The 27,521-nt window shown below is 33.1% G+C and overlaps 1 protein-coding gene across 1 annotated transcript in view; it reads left to right on the forward strand.

Moving 5' to 3' along the window:
- Positions 1 to 401: 401 nt before the first annotated feature.
- LOC123668210 (extracellular serine/threonine protein kinase four-jointed) overlaps positions 402 to 27,521 on the forward strand; it is a 55,918-nt gene continuing 28,798 nt past the window's right edge. Inside the window, exon 1 of the mRNA XM_045601999.1 lies at positions 402 to 652. The gene's annotated coding sequence lies outside the window, so the exon portion shown is untranslated. The remainder of the gene's footprint in view (positions 653 to 27,521) is intronic.

The following is a 27,521-nucleotide window of genomic DNA, read 5'->3' on the forward strand; positions in this document are numbered from 1 at the left end:
CGTCAGATATAATTTTAAAATAACTATTAATTATCGATAAACTACATTAATTGAATATAACTTATATCCATAACAAGGCTATCAACAAATCGATAGAACACTTATAATTGAATAAAACACAGCGTATCGCCATCAATTTATGAAACTAAAAGCAAATACTATAATTTTATAACTAACTGCCGTATCAATGAATCACTGCTCGGGAGCATAACTCACGTTTACTATAATGATCTATAGATCCAGCGCTCGATCGTTCAAAGAAATCATTGGAAAAAAAGTCAAATGAGACACTACCATAATGCATGCCTTTATTGCTATCTCTTTCCCGAGCGCAGCAAAACAAGCGTTAGAAAGAGATGAATGGTCTCTTATTCAGTCCGGCGTGTTTTTACTTAAGTCAGTCTCGGACAAGCCGCCGTACGGGACGGATGCGATTTTTGTTCGTTTACGGAACTATATTTTTCTTACATAAATAAAATTTGAATATTCAAGTGTTTGTTTAAATAGTATTGACTTGTATAATTTGTGATGTATTTTGTATGACTGTTTAATTGTATATTGTTGTACGATAGATGGAATTTATGTGTTTTTGTGTTTAAAATTTATGTGTTTTGGTGATTTGGGATTTCGTGTCGACGATCTATGAAATACGGTTCGTATTAAAATATTTTATAAATTTATCTTCTTTAGAAACGCGAGTATCAAATTTTCCACTTTATATTATATATATTTTATATTATAAACATTTACGACCAACAAATTAACCGATTTTGATAAAATTTTGTATGTACATAGACGGAGATCTAAAATAAAATATAATATACTTTTCAATACGAAAATTACATTACATTAGAAGTTATTCGAGTAAAACCATGAAGAATAGCTAGCTATATTGTCAAATCTTATATATAAAATTCTCATGTCAATAATGTTACCATACTCCTCCGAAGCGGCTAGACCGATTTTTATGAAATTTTGAGTGCATATCGGGTAGGTCTGAGAATCGGCCAACGACTATTTTTTATACCCCTAAGTTATAAAGAGAAAAGTTTGAGGGGTTAATAACATATATGGCATAACAACGTTTGCGGGTCAGCAATCTAGGTATATTAATGTATAAAATCACTAATTGTGTTGCTAAGCTAATCAATCTGACTAATTCTGCTATTTTTTTACTTTTCTAATACTTTGTAAAATATACTTACGGAAAATTAAAAATGTATAGAAAATCTGAAAATATATGAAAGTGTGACAATTATTAAAAAGTTTTTGACAGTTTTCAAGGCTGGACAACATATGTGTTGGCTAGTAAATAATAAATAGCCAAATAAAAATCTCGTGTCAAGATATTCGTCCGGGCAATCTCCGAAACTACTGGATTGATTTTAATGAAATTTTGCACAAATACGTCACTTTGTCCAACTTAATACATATATAGGCTATATTTTATTTCGATTATTGATACGAGTAAAACCGCGGGACACATCTAATACATGTTTGGTTTTATATAATATCCGGTATATAACAATTTAATTATGATAATGTATAGTGACTCGTTTCTCACTGTAACATTTGTTTTGCATATTTTATTATTTTTACATTATAACACTCAAACCGTAGGCAACTCGATTCTAGTTTCGTTAATATATAAATTATATTATAACGGTTTTATATGGAGACGTTTGCAGTTAAACTTTTAAAATCTTTATTTATTACCAAGAGACTTTCTGAAATATATTAATAATGTATTTTTAAGTTTACTTATTATTTTTTTTAACCGACTTCCAAAAAAGGAGAAGGTTCTCAATTCGACTGTATTTTTTAACCGACTTCCAAAAAAGGAGGAGGTTCTCAATTCGACTGTATTTTTTTTTTTTTTTTTTATGTATGTTACATCAGAACTTTTGACCGGGTAGACCGATTTCGACAAATTTTGTTTTAATCGAAAGGTGGTGTGTGCCAATTGGTCCCATTTAAATTTATTTGAGATCTAACAACTACTTTTCGAGTTATATCTAATAATGCGTTTTTACTTGACGCTTTTTTCGTCGACCTACGTTGTATTATACCGTATAACTTTCTACTGGATTTACCGATTTGGATAATTCTTTTTTTGTTAGAAAGGGGATATCTCTAGTTTAGTACCATGATAAGGAAACCAGGATCTGATGATGGGATCCCAGAGAAATCGAGGGAAACTCTCGAAAATCCGCAATAACTTTTTACTAGGTGTTTCGATTTTGATAATTTTTAATTTAATGAAAAGCTGATGTTGATTATGTGGTCACATTTAAATTTTATCGAGATCTGATAACTACTTTTTGAGTAATCTTTGATAACGCGTAGTTACTTGACTATTTTTTCGTCGATCTACGTTGTATTACTTGTCGATGTAATTGAAGTCGGTTTTTTTTCGTTTGTCTGCAAACACAATTATTTATATATTTATGTTACATCAGAACTTTTGACCGTGTGGACCGATTTCGACAAATTTTCATTTAATCGAAAGGTCGTGTGTGTGAATTGGTCCCATTTAAATTTATTTGAGATCTAACAACTACTTTTCGAGTTATATCTAATAATGCGTTTTTACTTGACGGTTTTTTCGTCGACCTACGTTGTATTATACCGCATTACTTTCTACTGGATACACCAATTTTGATAATTCTTTTTTTGTTGGAAAGGAGATATCTCTAGTTTAGTACCATGAAAAGGAAAGTAGGATCTGATGATGGAATCCTAGAGAAATCGAGGGAAACTCTTGAAAATCCGCAATAACTTTTTACTGGGTGTACCGATTCTAATAATTTTTAATTTAATCGAAAGCTTATATTTGTCATGTGGTCACATATAAATTTTATTGAGATCTGATAATTACTTTTTGATTAATCTTTGATAACGCGTAGTTACTTGACTATTTTTTCGTCGATCTACGTTGTATTACTCGTCGATGTAATTGAAGTCGGTTTTTTTTCGTTTGCGAGCAAACACAATTATTATAAATAAGAAAAAAGTTCAATACAAACATTATTCAGGACATGGGCTGTATAAGATCAAACTATGACGGATGGCTCAGTATGCGACCTCTATTAATCGAATTAGCCAGTCCTGTCTCCATTCTATTTATGTCTGTATATTGTAACTTTCTATTGATGAAAGTACTATCAAAATCTTTACAGTTTACTTAATTTCGTAAAATAATATATTATCTAGAATTAATAAGGGTTAAATAATTATATATCTCTAGTTTTGCCAACTGTCGATAGATTTTTGACAAAATATATTATGTATGGAGTGTTACGTCAAAATTCTGTCACTAGAAAGCAAATTCAGAGTTCAGACAGTTCAGAGAACTACTAACTATGTTTAACTATTATACAGTACAGTTGGTGGTCCGTGACAATACATTTTGACAAATGATCCCTCATCACTAAAAGGTTAGGAATAACTGATCTCCACATTTTATTTACTGCTAATATATGACTAAGTAATAATAGTGATCACTGTTTTCTGCTCCGGGTTTGTGGGTCGATTTCAAGTCTGGGTGTAGTATATATCATTATATATCTACGTATTATTACATTTTTTTTGTAATATCACTAGGTCGGTCACAAGCGTACGGCTCACCTGATGGTAAGCGATTACCGTAGCTTATAGACGCCTGCAACACCAGAAGCATCGCAAGCGCGTTGCCGACCCAATCCCCAATTACCCAGGAGCTCTGGTCACCTTACTCACCAACAGGAACACAATACTGCTTGAAAACAGTGTTATTTAGCTGTGATCTTCTGTAAGTTAGTATAATAAGTATAACAGTCGGTTATTACCTATAACATAAGCATTAAGTATGTAGCTGACTTTAAGAACAGACGGCCGTAGTTGTATGTTGTAAATATTTATACAATATTTATTAATTTCTTATTACATAAAAAATCGAAATAGTTCTATTCAAATTGGCTTCAAAAGCACGTTTAAATTATCATGAAAGTGAAGCTACCGCCGATCGGGAATATAGATTCTGCGGGAAGAGTAGAAGAAATAGGCAAAGTCATATAGCTCTGCTGTGTGGCTACGGCAACCGACAACCGACGTCTAGAAAAGGAGCAGGACATTCAAGTATATATTTTAACGTGTGTTACTCACTTTACTGAGTGTACCGATTTTGATGATCCTTTTTTAATCGAAAGCTGGCGCTTATTGGTCCCATTTAAGTTTGATCGAGATGTGACAGTAATTTTTGAGTTATCTTGAATAATGAGTATTTACTTGACTATTGCCGTCTACCTACGTTGTGTTACTGGTCGATGTAACTGAAGTCGGTTAATTTTCGTTTTTATCATAACTTTTTACAGGATATACTGATTTTTTGTACATCTATATAAATAAAAGTAATGCTGTTATGCCCATAATTAGAGAATGGCTCGCCCAATTCAACAATTTTTTTTTTGTATTTTTGTATTAAACCCACGGAAGGTTTTAAATTAAAAAATAATAATAATAAAAAAACAAAAAAGGCGTGGACAAATTTAATTTTTACTATTAACTATTGACAGAACGAAGTCTGTCCGGGCAGCTAGTTGTAAATAAGTGTTAGTGTTCTTTTATTCGAAAGCTGTTGTGTGTCGTGTGGTTCCATTTAAATACGAAAAAGATCTGACGAGTAGTCCTTGAGTTATATCTAATAATGTGTCATCAGTTCAGCCTATTGCAGTCCATCCCGGATTCCCCGCAATCCTCATCCAACCTACACCAGCAATCTTACGTAGATGTTCGGTCAAGGGCAGAGGACGTCCCACACTGCGTTTGCTAAGACGCGGTCTCCAATCCAGGACCCGTCTGCTCCAAAGGCCATCGGTCCTGATAATGTGTATTGTACTATACTTTCCAATTTACTGTAATATAAATTAACATCCATTTTTATTGTTTGAGAGCAAACACAGTTACAAACATATATTTTCTCAATCTGTCTAGTTTGTTAGTTGAGTAGAAACAGGAGTCCAGTCTCTACATCCTAATACAACCTATCAGTTACTTATATACAAGATAAATTTTATCAGTAAACTCATCAATATAAGAAAGAAACATGAGTTGGAAGGCACAACAGATTTCAACACTTATCGATGTTGGTTATTCTGAGGTGGCTCTATGAATAGAGCTTAGTTCTTGACCGGACAAGCACCGCTGACTCTTCAGGTAAGTATTGACATTCACGACCTCGGATGACGGAAGATTTCTTCTAACACGTGTAACATTAGCTTCTCGATTTTGTCAATCTGCTCGACGTTTTGTTTGTTTTTTTTTTGATAAATTAATAATGGCGTGGGTTATCGTAGTCTTTTTTTACTGTCATGCGGAACATAATTATGGCTGGATTATAATATTTTTGTTATAATTGTCAAGTTTTTTGCTGATTATTCTTAGATGGGAAAACATGAATCTATTTTATTTATTTATTCTTAATGTACACCAAAATACAGACACATATAAAGAAAGATACAATACAAGATGTACAAAGGCGATCTTATCGCTAAATAGCGATTTCTTCCAGATAACCTTTGGGTACTGGACACTGAATCTGTGATTGCTTCAAATCATTAAAAGAATCAATTTTGATTATGATTAATTTAGCAATGACATGTCAATAATAATGATAGTTTGGTTAAGTTCCTCGCATGACAAATACATGAATTCATAATATTTTGTAGTAACTGTTATATTTCTCGCTGATTCCTCTAAACAGAATTTACATTCTGAAAATTCTAATTATTTGCTGATAAATAATATCAAAAAGTGCAAAAAAGTTCCTCAAAAAGTGCAGTACACGCTTCGTAGGTGAGAGTAGTAAGGATTAAAAGAAATTGAAGATTTCTCAGGTTTTAGTCCATCCAAGTTTTAGATTTATTTGTGTAATATATATTCATTACACTTATTTGCTGTGTGTGTTGCGTTTACTGTGTGGTTGCGGCAATAAAGAATATAGCCACCCCCTCTCTACCCGTGGGTTTCGTGAGAGGTGACTAAGGGATAGCACAGTTCCACTACTACCTTGGAAATTAAAAAGCCGACCGATGACGGGATAACCATCCAACTGCTGGCTTTGAAATACACAGGTCGAAGACAGGCAGAAGCGTCTTCGTTGCGACAAAACTAACCCTGCGGTCACCAACCCGCCTGCCCAGCGTGGTGACTATGGGTAAAACGCATGAGTTCATGCCATTTTTGGCGTGAACTTGTGAAGGCCCATGTCCAGCAGTGGACTGCGAAAGGCTGCTGTGATGATGATGATACTTATTTACAGTATTGAAACATTATTCTGATATTTATTTATTATTTATTTATTGTATTATCAATTAAACACAAACTCAAATTCATAGTTACAAGCACCAAAAGAATATCACTAATTTTATTGTTGTAAGAGTGACACACACAAAAAATAACAAACGATATAAATAAGTATTAGGTATTAGAAAAGAAAGCTAAATTCGGAGGTAATTGAACACTTATTTCAAATACCTGTTTCCAAACAAAGCAATTCAAAATCAAGTCAAAATTCAAATAGGTTTCAAAAGCACTTTCGAATCGTCATTTTACAAATTAAAATTTTGAAGTGATTATTATTTTTGTGAAAGTAAAGCTACCACCGATTCGCAATGTAGATTCTGCAGAGAAGAATCAGCAAGAAACTCCGCAGTTACTCTTTTGAAAAATAATATATAAACTGTGTTTTAGTACAAAATCAGAAACATGTAGCATGAAATACAGCGTCACTAAGTCCACACATCTTTATCATCTATGTAATCCTGCACCGAATAATACGGTTGATCTATTATATTTTTTTAATAAATACTTTAAATTTATTTTGAGACTTACTGTGTGGCTACGGTACTAAAGAATATAGCCACCCCCTCTCTTCCCGTGGGTGTCGTAAAAGGCGACTAAGGGATAACACAGTTCCGCTACCACCTTGGAACTTAAAAGCCGACCGATGGCGGGATAACCATCCAACTGCTGGCTTTGAAATGCACAGGCCGAAGACGGGCAGCAGCGTCTTCGGTGCGACAAAGCCAGTACTGCGGTCACCAACCCGCCTGCCCAGCGTGGTGACTATGGGCAAAACACATGATTTCACGTTATTTTTGGCGTGAACTTGTGGAGGCCTATGTCCAGCAGTGGACTGTATAGGCTGTAATGATGATGATGATTTTGAGACAATTCCAAAGTACCTACTTGACAAAAGCTGCAAATCAGAATTTGACAAACAAGTTTTATCAATATTTGTCTTATATATTACAACTTTTTCTGATTTTATCGTCGTTTATTAAACATTAAAATATTACAATTTAACTATTTTGACGTGTGTAACTATTTTTAAGTTTCTAACGAATGAAAAAAAAAATACGTATACCTTTATCAATTTTGATGAAGTTTTTCAATTTTATAACGCGATAAATTTTATCTGTAGTAATAAATATTTATACAACAGTGTTGATATTGTTGTAATAATTATTAAAAGGATATTGTTTCATAATTTTATTATACACACGTCGTTACTTGAAGTCGTTAATATTTTTATGTAAAATTTATAATGTAACTAAACTTAGTAATAAATTATATTATAACGATTCTAAAATTTATATTATATGTATAATATTTATAAAAAATACATTAATATTAAAAAGCAAAAAATGTTTATTACGTTATATCAAATTGATTTATTTTTGTATTCGACAGTTTTAAAGGTAATAATTGTGTTTGCTCGCAAACGAAAAAAAAACCGACTTCAATTATATCGAAGAGTAATACAACGTAGATAGACGAAAAAATAGTCAAGTAACTACGCGTTATCAAAGATTACTCAAAAATTAGTTATCAGATCTCGATAAAATTTATATGTGACCACATGATAAACATCAGCTTTCGATTAAATTAAAAATTATCAAAATCGGTACACCCAGTAAAAAGTTATTGCGGATTTTCAAGAGTTTTCCTCGATTTCTCTGGGATCCCATCATCAAATCTTGGTTTTCTTATCATGGTACCAAACTAGGGATATGCCCTTTCTAACAAAAAAAGAATTATCAAAATCGGTATATCCAGTAGAAAGTTATGCGGTATAATACAACGTAGGTCGACGAAAAAAGCGTCAAGTAAAAACGCATTATTAGATATAACTCGAAAAGTAGTTGTTAGATCTCAAATAAATTTAAATGGGACCAATTGGCACAGACTACCTTTCGATAAAAAAAAAAAATTGTCGAAATCGGTCCACACGGTCAAAAGTTCTGATGTAACATACAAAAAAAAAATACAGTCGAATTGAGAACCTCCTCCTTTTTTGGAAGTCGGTTAAAAATAGGCATGTTAGGGTGACACTTAGTGTATTGTATCGCTGTCCTTAATCCCTACTTAAAACAGTAACTGTTGAATTCATTTGTGATAGTATAATTAATAAAGAACTAATAAATGCTTTGTAAATTTATTAAAAAATGCCTTAAAGTCTCCTACTTGAATTCATAAATTATTATTCTAAATTAAGTACATTGAAATAAAATTGAAAGAAAACTCAAAACGAACGCCTATAGTTAGAACAACTGAAGAAAAATAATAATAGAAAAAAGAAGAACTTTTTTGAAGTCAGTTAAAAATACTTAAAAAAAAAACGCCAAAAGGGCACATATTTAAGACAGAATAAAATAAAGTATTCCAAGAATAGTTGTACCATTCAATCCTAGAATGGAAAGTGTTACGAATCAAGCCCCTGTTCCAAGCAAGGATTCTGCCCTCGGGGCACGAAACTTGCAGTACACTTGTGACTGCCCCCGGGCGTAATAAAGTTTATTATTATACGCCTAGATTATTCTGGACGTTTTATACACTTTTTTTTTTGGTCACGATTCTATTTACATTTCAGCCTTTAAAATCCCACTGCTGGCGTAGGCGAGAGAAAGATCTCTAGGCTACCTTTTTAACCGACTTTATAAAAGGAGGAGGTTTCTCGATTCCACCGTACATATAATTATGCGTTCGCGGGTAACTTCGTCGTTTATGAACTGATTTTGCTGATTATTCTTTGTTAGAAAGGAGGGTATCCTAAGTTAAGGAAACCAGGATCTGATGATGGTATCCTACAGAAATCGAGGCTAATCTTTGAAAATCGTAGCGGCAACTAGTCCGTTTGTTAATTTTTTTCGTCTACTTACGTTGTATTGTCGATGTAATTGAAATCGATTTTTTTCATTTGCTAGCAAACAAAATTATATCCCGATAACTACAGAAAATCGGAAATCAAACGCGTAAAACCGCAAGACAAAGCTAGTAATGAAATTATTATAAGCGCAGTACTATCTAGACAAGAAAGGATTTTATTAAAGTCTAGATAATCAAATAATTCTAGAAATAGAACATGATTCATTTTATTAACAGTCGTGCATTGTTGGGAGTTTACGTAACTAATAAACGAGTCGCTTTCATGAAATCTAGACCACAGCGAATATAACCGATCGACTGTTTCGTAATTTAATATTTGTTTCACTGAATGTCTTGACTTTAATGTTCAATGTGAAACTAATACCGATTCGGAGTCGATTATGATGAGAAGAATCGGTAACTTAGCAGTTCACCTGTAATACCAACAACCCTTAATTAGGCGCATGGGGTCACGGCCATTTCAAATTGAAAAATATATATCTTTGAAAGATTTGACCGCAGTAGTTTAGAGTTTGTTAGAAATTTGTCATATTTTGTTTAAATTTTAAGTCAGAGCTATATTTGTGTTTATGAAAGTTAAAGATAATGAAGAACACTAATATTTTATATAATCCAATCTTTATTTTATTTATTTCATACACTCCTTTTTCAATCTTGTTTTTGGGGTCACTCGAGACCCCATGCGACTAATTGTGTGATTTTCTTAATGCGCCCAATTAAGAGTTAATAATAATAAACCCACACATCTATATCATTAATATAATCTTAACCCGAATAATATTCTTTAGCTTTGAAATTGTTTTTAAAGTAAGCTTAAACTTGATTGTAAGAGCAATGATGTTCGTGACCAAAACAGGTCAAAGAGATCTTCTATAAAAAAGATGGGTCAATGCTTAACTTATCATAATATTATCATGTGTCACGAAATTTTTCTAAAATTAAAACTTGAAGTGATACCATTTTAGGCACGTTTATTTTTTTTACAGATAAAACGCAATAATAATAATATTAGCGTCACGAAGATGTGCAACGTTTTTGTCGAATATTAGAGCCACCTAGCGTGTACTATGGAAACTACAAATATCGTTACATTAACATCGATACTATTACATTGCAAACTAACTAGATGGCGCTGGAACGGAAATCTAAAGCCTTAGATTTGTATAAACATAAACGAGACTTAAAAATTAGCTTGCCAAAGAAGTTACACTTCTGACGTGTGTACTTTGCACGCACGCACATTTTTTTAAATGATTTTCTTATGCACCAAAGCTGATAATAAAATTAGTGATCACGAACATTACACCAACTCATATTCTAATCTCATAGCATCTGGTAATGTTTTTAGACGCGTCGGCGCTGTGGTTACAGCACTAGTTCATAGCTGTTGCGCTGGCGGTTGCGGGTTCGATCCTTGCACATGACATACATTATTTTGCATTGGTCATACAGATGTTTCCTGTGGTCGGAGCGTTTGTGCTTGTGTATTGTTGGACCCCCACACACAGACACAGACACATGGGTAAATCCTAGTGGGGGGCGTGGAGTGTGAGGTGCTTTTTTATTTTATAAAGTCTACCCGACCAATCTTGAACCGTATAGAATTCAATAAATAAAACTAAAAAATGTAGTGACTTTGTCTATAAAATATCAGTTTGTTAAAAAAATAGTAAAACACAATACTCCTTCTGCAAAGTAGGTGCATCGTTAATTTCCAAGTGATTAAATAATCAATTTTCCCTTAATTGGAATCCGTTGAGGAGATCTTATCTCAAGTACATACACGCACATATCAAGATTCATTTATCTTAATAGTTATTATCTTTAACTCATCTGTTTGCTACCTATTTTATTAGAAACTGCTTCGTTGTGTCGTCAGACACGGTCAAAGATGGTAAAACATGGTCATGTGGTCGAGTCTACAGAAATTCCGCGTGCTTGTTTTAGAATTGTGCTATGGATGGTTTGCATCGCTTATTGGGGTATTTTTTTTGCAAAATTACTACGGTAATATTAATTAGAACATGCCATAGTTGTGTGCTTGCAAACTAAAAAAAAACCGACTTCAATTACATTGATAAGTTATATGAGTACAGCGTAGGTAGGTGAAAAAATAGTCAAATAAATACACATTATTAGAGATAAGTCAAAAAATACTTATCAGATCTTAATGACATTTAAATGGGACCACATGACAAGCACCACCTTTCAATCAAAGAAAGAATCATCGAAATCGATCCACCCAGTAAAAAGTACTGAGCTCTCCTTTTCTTGAAGTAAGTTAAAATAACTCGTCCATTTTGAATTAAAACTGTGAAGATTTTTTATAAAGGGAACTAAAAGTAGGTACAGACAAGTACGACCAAAATGTAACACCAGAGAAATCCATACACATGGTGGTGACATACAAAAAATACTAATTTAACAAATGTATAATTTTATAAACGTCAAACATACATATTTTTAATATTATTTATAAGATAGCACAGATGCCAATGACACGAAGGATGAAGTATGTGGCTAAGATTACTTACTAATTACGATTAAACCTGTAATATGCCACTGCTGGGCATAGGCCTCTTTCTCCAATTAGCTCTTCGGAGGAAGTAACTTACAAAAGGCCACAGCTAAATAGGACTACTCTCAAATAGTGTTGTGTTCCTGTGTGAGGAAGGTGGACAGCTCATAGGGAGAGTCAGGGTGGGGTCAACAACGCATTTGCGATGCTTCTGGTGTTGCAGGCGTCCATAGGCTACGTTAACTCCTTATTATCAGGTACGCTTGTTTGCCGACTTAGTTGTATAAAAAAAGAAAATTAATATCGTCGAAATATAAAGTTTTTAGTATCAACACTTCGCCTAGAATAACACAGGTATTAAAAAAAAAACAATATTTGTACCAAAATATTAATTACAAAAGCATAATAATAACATTCAACCGTCTCGTTTTAGCATTTCATGACAGCTGTCAAAAAAAAAAAAACTCGCGCCAAAAGATTAACCAATCATAATTTATCTGCATCAAAATGGCCGCCATTGTTTTGACAAATAAGAACATAAATCGACGGCGAATCAAGCGCAGCTCTTAATATAATCATTTGTTTTACAGTTAATTTATTTTGTTTTTTTCCTTTTGTCGATAATAAATTCTTTAAAAGGTTTTGCTTATTTACAAATGGCTTTTAAATTTTTTTCAAGTTCGGTTTAAATGACTTTTTTAAAAGATTTTGTTTTAAGTAATTTAACTTTTAAAAGGTTGCTTTACGGAACATTTATGTGTTGTTTAGATTGCCGTTTTGTATCATAATTTCGCACCAGGAATCTCTTAAAATTATAGTCCATATATTAATGATTTGGTATTTGAATTTAAAAGGCTTTTAAATTGGAATAAAAATTACTCGCTACTTACTTGAATGAGTAGAATTCATTTTTAAATCGCCATTTTACAATGGATATAATATTTCAAATTACCGTCGATTCGGTACGAAAATCCGCTGTTACTATTTGGAAAAAGCCAGATAACTAAGGTGTGGGATAGTCTTTAATTTTCTAAATGCTAAGTGGATGTTTAGAGTTCAACAGATTAAGCTTGAAAGAGTAAAAATATACATTCATTCATACATCCATGCAAAATTTTGCACAGGTTTTCACAGGGTGTGACTTGACAGTCGTCGATCTAGCCCTTACGACCATATAGTAAATAATTGTGTTTGCTCGCAAACAAGAAAAACCGATTTCAATTTAAATCGACAAGTAATGCAACATAGATAGACGAAAAATAACTCAAAAGTACTCGTCGAATCTTAATGAAATTTAGATGGGACCACATGACAACATTCGACTAGAAAAAAAATTATTATCAAAATCGGCCAGTAAAATCAAATCGAGAATCGCCACCTTTTCTTAAAATTAAAAATACTAACCGTTCCCTATAATATAATAAATAGGTACTTAATTATAAAACTTTGGAAAATTACAAATAACACATAACGTGTATATATTAAGTTACATATGATTTATGATAACTAAGATAACGACTTGTCACCTCAAACAAGTCGGGCGAGGTGTAAAGATGTTTATTAATATATATTAACTGTTTTATTAATTAGTAAACGTCATACTAGACTCAAGTAGGGAAATATTAGGGAAATTTGAGATAACTGGTACATCCGTCAATCAACAGTGGAGCAGTATTGTGGCTTATACTCCGATCCTTCTCCTACATGGATGAGGCCTATGCCCAGCAGTGGGATGTTACAGGTGATCGTGATTGTGCCACATTATTGCATATTCGCTTCAGCCTGTAATATCCCACTACTGGGCATAGGCCTCTTTTCCCATGTAGGAGAAGGATCAGAGCTTAATCCACCACGCTGGTCCAATGCGGGTTAGCGGCTATATTCCCTACTATGAGTAACGGCGGATGGGATGATATTATTGCATAGATCTAATAAAATTTACAAGTTTTAGTAGGTCAAAGTAAAAGAAACATAGCCTTACAAAATTTATGACCGGTCTCTATAAATTGATTTTATTTTGAACTCCCTAATTATTAATATTCCCCCTCTATACTGTATCATACCTAATTATTATTTCGGCTACATTGAAGACGCCATTTAATATCACAATTACGGTATAGTAAATGCCTTAAACTCGCTTAAGATAGTATTTCTTTGATGTGTCGAATATATGTCAAAACTCAGTTCTTAGTAGGACGAAAATTTCCGTGGTCTGAAAACAAACAAGACAAACAAACGCCCAGACCGTAAACATCTATATGACTCATACAAATGTATTTAATCACCAAAAATGTCAGGAAATTGTCTAAATTTTTAACAACGAAGTCTTGTAGGCTAAAAATGTCACATTTAATCCATAAAAGCGAGATTAGAGTCAACGACCGCGTAACGCCGTGTAGCTTATCACCTTCCACAATGATTGGCCTTTTTTATTTTTAAAATAAATAATTTTAAATATATATAATTTTTTCATATATAATAAATCAATTGTTCCCATGGCTTTATTTATGGCTACATATTTAGACTCATCCCCTATCCCAAGGTAATCGTAATAAATTGAGTGAATGAACTCAAATCGTACAAAGTTTAATTCGAAGTAATTTAGTAGCGCTATCGTTATCCCGAGATATAGACAGACAGATTGACAAAAATTGACAAAAAAATTAGCTTCAGTATTTGCTGTAAGGCGATCTCCAAAAAATACGTAAAAAAGGTTATAGCTTACAAATTAGTTTTCAAGTACCTCCGAATTTCTGTTATGTATTCAATGTACAGAATTGAACCTGTTACAGTTATTAATATACTAGTGACCCGCCCCGGCTTCGCACGGGTGCAATGCTGATACTAAGTATACTACAAAATGTGTTTATTTATAGTGTGAAGCTAGCTTATAGCATGGTTATTAACATAATAACACCAACATTCAAATATGCGTCGTTAGATTACACGTTGTTACAGAATGCGTTGAAGAAATAAAGGTTCATTGCTCGTTCCCCGTAGGTGATAGCGTGATAATATGTAGCATATGTGTTGACCCGACTTCTTAATAATATTCGTGCCAAATTTGAAGTAAATCTATGCGTTACTTTTTGAGTTTATCCCGGACATACATACAGACAAACAGACAAAAATTCTAAAAACTATATTTTTGGCTTCGGTATCGATTGTAGATCACACCCTAAGTATTCTTTTAAAAAATATTCAATGTACAGTTTTGACTTTCCTACTATTTTATTACATATATATAGATATAGATATTATAAAAAGCGACTTGAGAACAGAATACCATTTTGAAAATGTTTTTATTTTGCCATCTTTTTTCCGGTATAAATCCATCTTATTATTGACAAAGATCATAAGTAGCTATGCTAATAATATTAGCATAGTGTATAAAAAATCAAAATCAAAATCGCCAAGTAACGCAGAGAGTACATTACCCCCCAATTAATGAGGCCCCTTGGTAGGGTTTTTAAACCATTTTGTTTAAGTATATATAATAGCTGACTCCGATTATAATAGTTAACCAATTAATAATGTGTAGGACCGCCCGTGACTATGGTTGCTGTAAAGTATCCGAAACTTCGGGCATCTTAGTAAACCTCGATAAAATCCAAAAAAGTTGTTTCATTAATTATAATGAGTAAAATTCGCGTAAACATTAGAAAAGAAAAATGTATAGGACCTCTTTTTTAAGTACATAGGTCTTCAATGTGTTAATCAACCCCAGAAGAATATACTCTAAGAAGATTAAAATTTCCAAATGAAAATTTAAACCTATTTTATAAAATGAAACCGTATTAATCGACTAATATTATTAAACATTTAAACTATAATATCACAAAAGTAATAAATTATACTTGAAGCTGAGTAATAAAAAATCTACGCGCCATATTTTCGTTCACAGATTAAATAAACAAGCTATGCATTTTATAACATTCCGCGAGGTTTATTATATATATCTAATATATAAAATTCTCGTGTCGCGGTGTTTGTAGTTAAACTCCTTAAAAACGGCTCGACCGATTCTCGTGAAATTTTTTTGTGCATATTGGGTAGGTCTGAGTATCGAACAACATCTATTTTTCATCTCCTTTAATGTTAAGGGTAACCCCCCAATATTTTTTTCATTTTTAAATAAATTATTAATTTTTTATTTTATTATGATTTGGCGTTGAAAAATACGTACAACCCTAACTTTTCACCCTTCTATCACCAACCCGTATTTTTAAATAGCGTTTAGCGGCAAGACAACGTTTGCCGAGCCAGCTAGTAAATATATATATTTATGTGTATTTTATCTAAATTTATGAGAGTATATGTCGGGAATTTTACTGTGTTTTAAATGATCTATTATCTGTGTTCATACATTATGTGTGTGTTTGTTTATATGTCTATAATTTTAAGGTTGGATGGATTTGTCAAAATTTAAAGAAATTAAATTATTATTTTTTGTATTTTTTTAAAATTTAAGGCGTAGTAAAAATCATGAGTAAAAATAATTCTACTAGCAAAAATCGTCTGTTTTGTACCCAAGTAAAAAGCCTTACGATTACGCGCTTTAGTCTATAATATCCCACTGCTGGGCATAGGCCTCTTTTCCCATGTAGGAAAAAGATCAAAATTTAATCCACCACGCTGCACCAAGGCGGGTTCGCGGAGAAAGCCTTATAAATATTTTAATGTAAATACTTATAAATAATTATAATTTTCGTTTCTACCTCTCTTTCTTTTACTGCAAAACATCTAATATATAAAATTCTCGTGTCGGGGTGTTTGTAGTTAAACTCCTCCGAAACGGCTTGACCGATTCTAATGAAATTTTGTGTGCATATCGGGTAGGTCTGAAAATCGAACAAAATCTATTTTTCATATCCCTAAGTTTTAAGGGAGGGGGGTTAAAGGGGATTAATAACATATATAGCAAAACAACGTTTGCGGGATCAGCTGGTCTTTCTATATTATTGTCAAAAAATCATAACAAAATCGAAAGAGGCAAGACAACGGTTTGGACAAGTATACTCTTAATAAATGCAAGTGAAACCAGGTGCCTTAGCTAGTCATAAAGCTCTTTTAATACGCTCGCAGCTGTAGATTATTTGTAAAAGAAATAATAAAATAACATTTATAATCCGTCGCTGCGTGGGAACAAGCACAATGACAAAAATTCGTACAACAAAGACATCGTGACGACTGCCCGGCCGGTCAGAATGGCGGGGTCACGACTTGGAGATCAGGGTAGGGTTCCGTCAGATATTTCAAATTAAAAACCATTTTTTTATACAGTTAGGTCAGTAAATGTATACAATGTATCTCTATACGTCCCACCTGGTTAGCGGTTACAGTGGGTTATAGACGCCTGTAACATTGGAAGGATCGCAAGCACGTTGGGCGCGTTATAATATAATTATGATATAATTAAAAAAAAAATAGTATTAATTAAAAAAAAAAACTGGTCAAGTAACAGATCGCACTTGACTCACCGTATGGAATGCCCCCATTGCCCCATGACACGCTGCTCAGAAAGAAATCCGTGAATGACATAAAAAATTGGTGACCGCGGCGATGATAAAAAATTATAGAAATTTTGGTGTTTTCCTTGAGTGACATCTACTAGGTCAAGATGTACCCCGTTGGGGCAGTAGTGACCCTGCTTGTTTGAGTTTTGATTCGATTCCAGCCCTGAGCCTTATTGTAAAACATGTTTATTTTGGTAATAGTTGTTTATAGTTATGTCCGGTTGTTTGAATAAAAATTGTATCTATAGGTATATTTTATTAACCAAAAAGCAACATATTTCAATTAATAATTTTAGTTTAGTGCTGTGTGGCTACGGCACTAAAGAATTTAGCCACCCCCTCTCTTCCCGTGGGTGTCGTAAGAGGCGACTAAGGGATAACAAGGTTCCACAACCACCTTGGAACTTAAGAAGCCGACCGGTGGCGGGATAACCATCCAACTGCTGGCTTTGAAATACACAGGCCGAAGACGGGCAGCAGCGTCTTCGGTGCGACAAATCCAGTACTGCGGTCACCAACCCGCCTGCCCAGCGTGGTGACTATGGGCAAAACACATAAGTTCACGTTATTTTTGGCGTAAACTTGTGGAGGCTTATGTCCAACAGTGGACTGTATAGGCTGTAATGAATGAATGAATGAATTTTAGTTAAATAATTAGCTCAACATTAGCTGCTAATTATTTATAAAAAATTCCATATTTATTTTGATAATTTTTATCCATACTCGATAATATAAAGCTGAAGGCTTCGTTTGTTTGCATAAACGCGCTAATCTCATTAAGTACTCGAATTGAAAAATTATTGTATTGGATAGGGCATTTATCGAGGAAGACATATTATATAAATGGCGAAACCGCGGGATACAGCTAGTTTTTAATAAAACCTGAAGCTAGTTAGTTTTAACAGCCCTTCCACCATTCACACATCGACTGAGTCGTAACTCACACGGAGGGAAGGTCGTTACATGTCAACAGGTCATAAAGAGTACATACCTACACGAAAAATAAGTAAATAAAGTTGAGATTTAGTTTGTATTAAAAAGAAATTAATAGCTAGTTAAGTATTACACAAATAACTAGCTTTTGCCCGCGACTTCGTCCACGTGAATAGGAACAATTCTTTCATACGTGATTTTTGCGAAACTTTAACTGTTTACGCAGCGCACGCAGCGGAAGCTCTCAAATGGAAAAAGAAAACCCCGATTTTGTAACATTTTTCATTGGTGCTCCGCTTCTATAAGTCTTAGCGTGATGATATATAGCCTAAAGCCTTCCTCGATAAATGGGCTATCTAACACTGAAATAATTTTTCAAATCAGACCAGTAATTTTATGAGATTAGCGCGTTCAAACAAACAAACAAACTCTTCAACTTTATAATATTAATATAGATACAGCTTTTTTTAAAGAGTAACTGCGGAGTTCCTTTCCGATTCTTCTCTGCAGAATCTACATTCCGAATCGGTGGTAGCTTTATACTAATATTAATATTTTGATTTGTAATATGACGATTCAAAGGTGCTTTTGAAGCCTATTTGAATAAAAAAATTCAAAAAAATGAGGAGGTTGTCAAATCGACTGTATATTTTATTTACGTTGTACGTCTAACTGTTCATTGTAATCGAAGTCGTTTTTTTAACCGACTTCCAAAAAAGGAGGAGGTTCTCAATTCGACTGTATTTTTTTTTAAATGTATGTTACATCAGAACTTTTGACCGGGTGGACCGATTTCGACAAAAAATTTTTTAATCGATAGGTGGTGTGTGTCAATTGGTTCCATTTCAATTTATTTGAGATCTAACAACTATTTTTTGAGTTATATCTAATAATGCGTTTTTACTTGACGCTTTTTTCGTTGACTTACGTTGTATTTATACCACATAGCTTTTTACTGGATGTACCGATTTTGATAATAAGGAAACCAGGATTAGATGATGGGATCCCAGAGAAATCGAGGGAAACTCTCGAAAATCCGCATAACATTTTACTGGGTGTACCGATTTTGATAATTTTTAATTTAATCGAAAGCTGATGTTTATCATGCGGTCCCATATAAATTTTATCGAGATCTGATAACTACTTTTTGAGTAATCTTTGATAACGCGCAGTTACTTGACTATTTTTTCGTCGATCTACGTTGTATTACTTGTCGATGTAATTGAAGTAGGTTTTTTTTCGTTTGTCTACAAACACAATTATTTAGTTTGCTAGTAAACACAATTATTTAGCGTCGGTTCAAATAACAATTATCAATTATCATGCTTACTAAAAACTATTACACGACGTAAAGACGTTATTTAAATATTGTATAATATACATATGTTAATAATGTTATATTTCTCAATCCGTGGTTCACAGTGTGCACAACACTTTATAGCGTCTCGTTTCTTGATTTATTTGCCTTAAAATATTCATTAAAACTTTTAATAGCTAATTGAGCGGAGCTCCAGTGGATCACTGTTTGATACCGTATAATATTCCAAAGATTACGGATTCATATCTATAAAAATAAATAAAATTGGAGTGTCTGTTTGTAATATTAAAATAACCGCTCTTTACTAAATGCATATAGATGTATACACGGCACATATACCAAAATAACATTTTTATAATTTTTGTATGACTTTTGTATGACTGTAAGTCTGTCTGTCTGTTTATTCTGGCTAATCTCTGAAACAGTTATCCTTTCCTATCAATATTTTATTATTTTGTAAAACATGGGATCTGAGGTATAGATAGGGGGAAGGAGTTTGAAAAATCTTACGTATCTTGTGGGGGTAGGGAGGATGAAAAATTGCCAAAATCATCCTTATGTGATTTATGAATGGTTACTTAATAAATATGTTATATTATGTATGTTATTAGTCTACTCAATAAACGCATAGATATATAAAATTAGTCAAGTGTTGGGGGTTCGTATATATGGCACAGAAATAGAAGCCCAGACAACTGGAAACTGTATTATAATGAGCGGAAAAACTGTTATAGAATTTCTTATCATACGAGAGTTATTAGCCTAGTCGAGAGTCAGCGTTTGATATAGAAATATGGGATGTGTCATTCAAACAAGTGACGCCTATGCTCAGAGACGCAGAAAATGACATGCTATGCCTGCAACTTCGTCCGCGTTTTGGGTATTTACATGTTCAACGTGATTCTTTAAATTGACATAACTTTTTTATTTATTTACCGATTGACATGAAACAAACACTAAATGTTAATTGAAGCTTACTACAGTATATTAGTGAAAATTACATTTAAATTGGATAAGCCATTTCTGAGATTAGCGTACACAAACACACAGACAAACAGAAAAACAGACAATAATTCTAAAAATCATTGTTATTCGCGTCAAGTGCTATTCGCGTCAATAAAGGTCTAAATCTTCCATGTACAGACAGCGAACCGTTACATTTTTTATTATATGTATGGATTAATTAAATAAATTAGTTTTTTAATATCACATTCATCATTCTTAAGGAGTTAACTCCCGTCGCGTGTCGGAAATGAGACGGTGTGTCTCTCTTTATACCAATATTCAAAATGGCCGTAAAAAGCCAGCGCGAGTAACATTTAAAAGGCATACATATGAAGTAGCGTGTTATTTTTATTGCGAGGCGTCGAAATATTGTGGAAACCGTTACACGATGAAAGTGTACAAATACTAAGTTGAGACAAATTTAGCGGTTATATGGAAACGAGTTTTATATCTAGCTGGAGATGCGGTTTTGTTCGCGATCATTTTTTGAGATTTTCATCTCCAATAGAACCTTACAAGCTTGGGATGAAAAGTATACAATAGTATACCATAGCAAACTTAAATCCAAACTATAGTTTAATTCAAATAAAAAGAGAGACATACAATTGATTGATTTGACAAACTGACAAAATATAATAAAATACGATCACAAAATACCTTCCAACGCTGTGATAATACTAAAAACTCTATTTTACATCAAGGATGAGCAACATTACAAAAAAAAGAAACTGGAAATAGATACAAAAGATGACTTACCAATTTACTGTAGTTAAAATATAACTTCGTGTCACCAAATTGTTTCATGAACACAGCATTTTCTTTATAAATTTTCTTTTATACACACTTTGTTGTCCTGACAGTAACGTAAACAAAAAAAAAATGATCCACTTTGCTTTAGTCGTTAAAAAGTTATACGTACATACATATCTGCGATTATTTTTTATATATATATATTTAGAATTGAACCTGTTACAGTTTTATTATTACTATAGATAATGAACGTCACACTAGCCATAATAAAATGACCAGACTTTTACGACTATTTGATATACGTCGACATCGTTCGCTGCGGGTAACTCTACTCCGAATAAATATTTAAGTGAATTCTACATTCTACACGATATTTGCATTCTTATAGCAATATTTTACTTATATGCCGTGTGGTGTCGGTCGAGTAGAATAGCACCACCCCCTTTCTTCTTGTGCGGGTCGTAAAAGGCGACCGAGGAATAAACCTGGCTCAAAATCATCAGGGTCTTGGAGAAGGAAAACTTCATTTGAAACCCGGAATAGGGTCTCCGTCAAGCATTCGTCGCATAGCTCTAAAATGCGAAAGACTCCTGCAGTCGAACTGGCTCCACACGTATCGACTCGTCGTTCCTGTGGGCCTAGCCAGTGAGGTCGAGAGGGTGGCACAGAGCTTAGGCAACTCTGCGTTTTCCTGAAGAGTGTCCTAGGCGACACAGTGCCTGTCTGACACTGTCTAAATCATCTGCAATAGACAGACTAAGGCCAATGATTTTAATTAATTGTATATATCCTGCATCCTGTTCAATATCTGAAGTATCAGGATAATTACCTCGTTCTAACAGAAGATCACAGCTAAATAACACTGCTGCCAAGTAGTGTTGTGTTCCTATGTGGTAAGGTGGACAGCTGTTGGACAGGAGGGGTAGTGATGGTCGGCAACGCGCTTGCGATGCTTCTTGTGTTGCAGGCGTCTATAGGCTTCAGTAGCCTCTTATCATCAAGTGGACCGTAGGCTTGTTCGGCACCCTCGAAATGTACAAAAGGCTTCATTCTTCGTGACATTAGCGAAACGCTATTGCAAGACGTTCACTCAAATTTGTGTAAAGAATATGTATAATATTTCATTTATTCATTTTTGTAGTAAAATTAAAAGTGTCGTGACATAAAAAACACAAACACAAACACTTAGACCACCACAAACATGTTTTGTCTAAATAAATATTTTCCACGAACAAGATCGAACGCGAGACCGGTGACACAGTAGTCTGTTACAAGTCGCCACGACTTTATTTTTTGTAACAATGATTGAGAAATTGAAAGTTTTCAATATTATTTAGAAACAATGTACATAACACACAAAATCATTAACCACCATCAAAGAGAAAGAGAAAGAATGATAATTGATAAGAAAATAATGATAATTGTAGACAAGGGGTGGCATAGAGCGGGTGTAAAAAACGTACAGTTCTTAAGGTGACATCATTTTATGGTGAGGTAACATTCCAATCCAATAAGTCACAGCGTGTTACCTTAAGCTTTACTCTTTGAGATTTTCTAAAACAGTACTTTTTTAATATTTTAACTCCGTACTTTCTTGTCTGTTCTTGAATCGATGGTAGCTTCATTGTAACTATGATAAATGTATCAACAAATAATATAATCTAAATAATAAAATCAAAACTAATATAACCTCTAAAATAACGCTTCAAAAGGGCTTTTGAGGCTTGAATTAAAAAAAAAAAACAGACATTCCAAATATCTTAATATATATAAATCTCGTGTCACAATGTTTGTCCTCAATGGACTCCTAAACTACTTAACCGATTTTAGTCAAATTTGCACACCGTGTGCAGTTTGATCCAACTTAAAAGATAGGCTATATTTTATTTTGATATATTATGTTATTATTATATTTTAGAAAAAAATAAGGTGATACGAAGTTCGCCAGGTCAGCTAGTATAATATATAATAAAACTGGTTTATTTGTTCATATACCCACACATTATTGTGATATCTTCATAAAGATTATATTATTATAATATTATTATTAATAACGCCGATCTTATCTAAAAGGGCTATAAAACATAGCGGTGTCATCGGATACCGGATATGAAGGATTTTAGCCGGAAGTCGATGTATTTTACTTTATTCTTGAATTCTAAAACTATTTTAAATGTTAAGCTTGCTCTCCATAGCCGAGGCCTCCCTCAGCGGGGGTCCCATACAAACGTGTTTCTTGTTCTTAGCTCAAACTTAAAAGTGTATAAACATTATGTTACGGAAACTTTTATGGGGTCTGATTCCCGTGTAACAGGTATTATTATTAAATTATTACTTATTATTAATACAATATAATATATTTTTAAAACTAAAATCCAAATGGAAAAATTAATAACATAATACGTAATTCAAGGTTTTGAAAGCACTTTTAAATCTTAATTTTACAATCTATTTCAATATTAGTTTTTACTAAGTTAGTTATAGTTGAAACCACCATTCGGAATATAAACTTTGCTGAAAAGAATCGTCAAAAATTAAAAAAAAATGTTAATTACATATACTGTTCCCGTGGTAAGCAACTTAAGGCTTGTGTTACAGGTAACAGCCGACTGTTATAACTACATATTCTTTTATAAACATACATACAAATTATACTTATATAAATAAACATATATAATTATATTATATCCAGATGAAAGCGAGACTCGAACCAACAACTCGCGGTGGAGAAAACAGGGCCACTACAAACTGCGCTAACGGGCTAGTCAACTGAAATGAAACTCTTTAAGAACCGTCATTGTAAAATTTGTCTAGGCTTGGATGAAAAAGATACAGTTCTGTGATAGACAAATATGCAGACAGAATTTTTCTACCAGCCTTTTTTACTTCTATTAAATTAGTAAATTAATTAATAAAATATATAAATAAATAAATAGCCCTCGGAACCCTAAATAGTAATATTAATAATATAATCATGTAACCAGTTAGTAGAGTTCTAAATCATCTATTATTAATTTATTATTTTTAATAAGAATAATAAAATAAATGAAAATCCTTGAAAAAAAAACAAATTAACTTATTACGTTTTAAATCCTAAAGAATTATTGAAACTAGTTCGTTTATTAATTTATTTTAAACAAATATCTACACAATACACACACGGTCGTCTGTTGCTAAATTAAGCTGACAGATACGTGTATAGGAGTATAATCTCGATGTAGTTCACAGCAGGAAACTCTCCATCTCACAGAAGATCACAGCTAAATAATACTGTTTTTAAGCAGTATTGTGTTCCTGTTGGTGAGTAAGGTGACCAGAGCTCCTGGGGGAGGGGATTGGGGATTGAGTCGGCAACGCGCTTGCGATGCTTCTGGTGTTGCAGGCGTCTATAAGCTACGGTAATCTCTTACCATCAGGTGAGCCGTACGCTTGTTTGCCGACCTAGTGATATAAAAAAAAAAGAAATCTTCTCAAATTTTAGAGCAATCCGACTGGGTATATACATGACTACGACTAAATATTACTACTCTCAAGCAGTGTTGAGTTCCTGTGGTGAGAAAGGTGACCAGAGGTCCTGGGGAGGGTCCTTGTATTGCAAGTGTCTATACGCTACGGTAATCATTTACCGTCAGACCTACCTAGTTGTATAAAAAACTATATAGATACAGGTTTTTTATAAATATATACATCGCATGTGGAGTTTATCTTTAAATATCTTCGCTGTGATTAAATTATTTAATACTAGCGAATCGTCCCGGCTTCGCACTTTTGCAAAAACTATCAGTGTTCCTCTACTATATTATGCATGTATTATACATATAAACCTTCCTCTGGAATCACTGTATTTACTCAAGAAAACAGCATCAAAATCCGTTGCATAGTTTTAAAGATTTAAGCACACATTGTAGCGACTTTGTTTTATACTATGTACTGATAACTAATGAATATAATTAAGTATATTGATCGTTTATATAAACTAAATAAAGAATTACAGACACTACACCTAGGGACGGGAATCGAGCCCACGACCTCGAAGCAGAAAATACAATAGCTTCATCAAAAAAAAAAAAAAAATACATAACAATATAATAACATTAGTATTTATGGAATAGTTGTAGTTAATGATATTCAACTTGTTGTACAGATGTTTGTTGAATCAGTAATTCTTCCCGTGAGAACTAATGCTTGCGAATATTAAACACCATACATTTCTCCCATGACGACTGTTTGACGTTACCCCTTATGGTCGCAGATTCGATTTCCATTTGGATTCATATTATTAAAAAATAATTAAAAATTATTAATAGTTATATGCAAATAGGCTTCAAAAGCACTTTCGAACCGTGATTTTTTTTATATATAAAGTTATGTCCACAGGCTTAAGGTGCCCATGCTTTTGTTATTCCGATTTTCAGTTTTATTACTGATCGTTTACTTGTTACACTACTGCAGCTTACATTAAGAGAACTAATTATTCTGTCTTAGTATCCCTAATGCAGACGTGAGTCCACCGACCAAAATTATGCTAAACTTAATTGATATCTTACATGCAAAAAGACATAGAATTATATTGCGCCTTACTTTAATTATTGTTGTCACTATTATAATAATTATTATTATCTATGTTTATTATTTTTAATAATTATAATTATTATTTTTCGAACCGTGATTTACAAATTAAACTATTAATTATTGTTGATGTAAAGCTATTACTGATTCGGAATGTAGATTCTGCAGAGAAGAATCAAGAAACTCCGCAGTTACTCTGTAAAAAAAGCTGTATCTATACTAATATTATAAAGAGGTAAAATTTCTAACTTTGTATGTAGGGGGTAATCTTCGCAAATACTGATCCGATCATGAAAATTCTTTCACTAACAGAAAGCTACACTATTCGGGAGTGATATAGGCTATATTTTATTATTTTTTGAACAAAACGTTCAGTGGAAAATGATACTATATGTAAATCAAGTCGGAGAAATGCGAGCGAGATGAAAACTTTACTATATATTTGCATCACGAAAATAACAATTAACGCCCAACGAAGTGGGAACGGATCGGCTAGTTTTAATATATAATTAGTAATATGTAGCATGAAATACAGCATCACTAAATCCACCCATCTTCATCAATACTAATATTATAAAGCTGAAGAGTTTGTTTGAACGTACTAATCTCATAAAATGACTGGTCCTATTTGAAAAATTATTTCAGTGTTAGATAGCCCATTTATCGAGGAAGGCTATAGGCTATATATCATGAGACTCCCCAGTTACTCTTCTTTAAAAAACATATTAAAGTTTTTTTTTGTGTTTGAACTCGATTTGCAGTGATTTTATTAACGTGATAACCCGCGTCCGAGAGTACAATAGAAATTATCACTGCACAAATGCGTCAAAAAGGATGACTCATTGTAGCGTTACGCTCACTGTCCCGCTACGCTCATTGTACTCATCACTCCACTTGATTGGGCTATGCGTCTAAGATGGTGTTTTGTTATGACGTTGTAACGTTAAACTATCGTCAGCAAACCAACTATACAGACGACCATTTTTTTTAAATCTTTTCATTGTTAGACGAACCGCAAATGCGTTGATGTCTTTACAAGGAAATCAAAATTGACATTTGAGGCGTTTGTCATAATTGTCATTCTATTAAAAAAATTTTACTCCTACTAGTCTATAGACGCCTGCAACACCAGAAGCATCGCGCGCTGCCGACCCTACCACTGACCCTGTCCAGCAGTTCTCCAACTTACATAGAAACACAACACTGCTTCAGAGCAGGGTTATTTACCTGTGATCTTCTATGACTTATATTAAAAAAATCTATTTATATTAATTCCTAGATAGGTATGAATTATATTATTCTAGATTTCAATAAAAATATTTCAATGTTTCGTTATTAAAATTAATGATAAAGTAAATGTGAATTTTAGTTCACATTATGTGACATCAGGCCATTATTAGTGAGAGGCAGTTTAGGTTCTGAGATGAGAACGAGTTACACAGGTTTGAGAATTATGACAATATTTATAACATAATAAATAATTGTATAAATCTTGTAAATGTTAAATTGGAATAGCCTATAAAAATTGCTTAGATTTTTTTTATGTCGCTGACAAAAAAAAAATAATCACTTTTTTAATCTACAAGCCTTTTAATGTTGTTTTGTTCGTTGTTTTTGTTGTTTCTCTTAATAGTATCGTGATATTTTATAGCCTATAGTTTTTTCGTTATATGGATAGTTTAATGCAAGATAAAACCATCAAATT

Source organism: Melitaea cinxia, chromosome 30, assembly GCF_905220565.1.
Source record: "Melitaea cinxia chromosome 30, ilMelCinx1.1, whole genome shotgun sequence".
Classification (NCBI taxonomy): Eukaryota; Metazoa; Arthropoda; class Insecta; order Lepidoptera; family Nymphalidae; genus Melitaea; species Melitaea cinxia.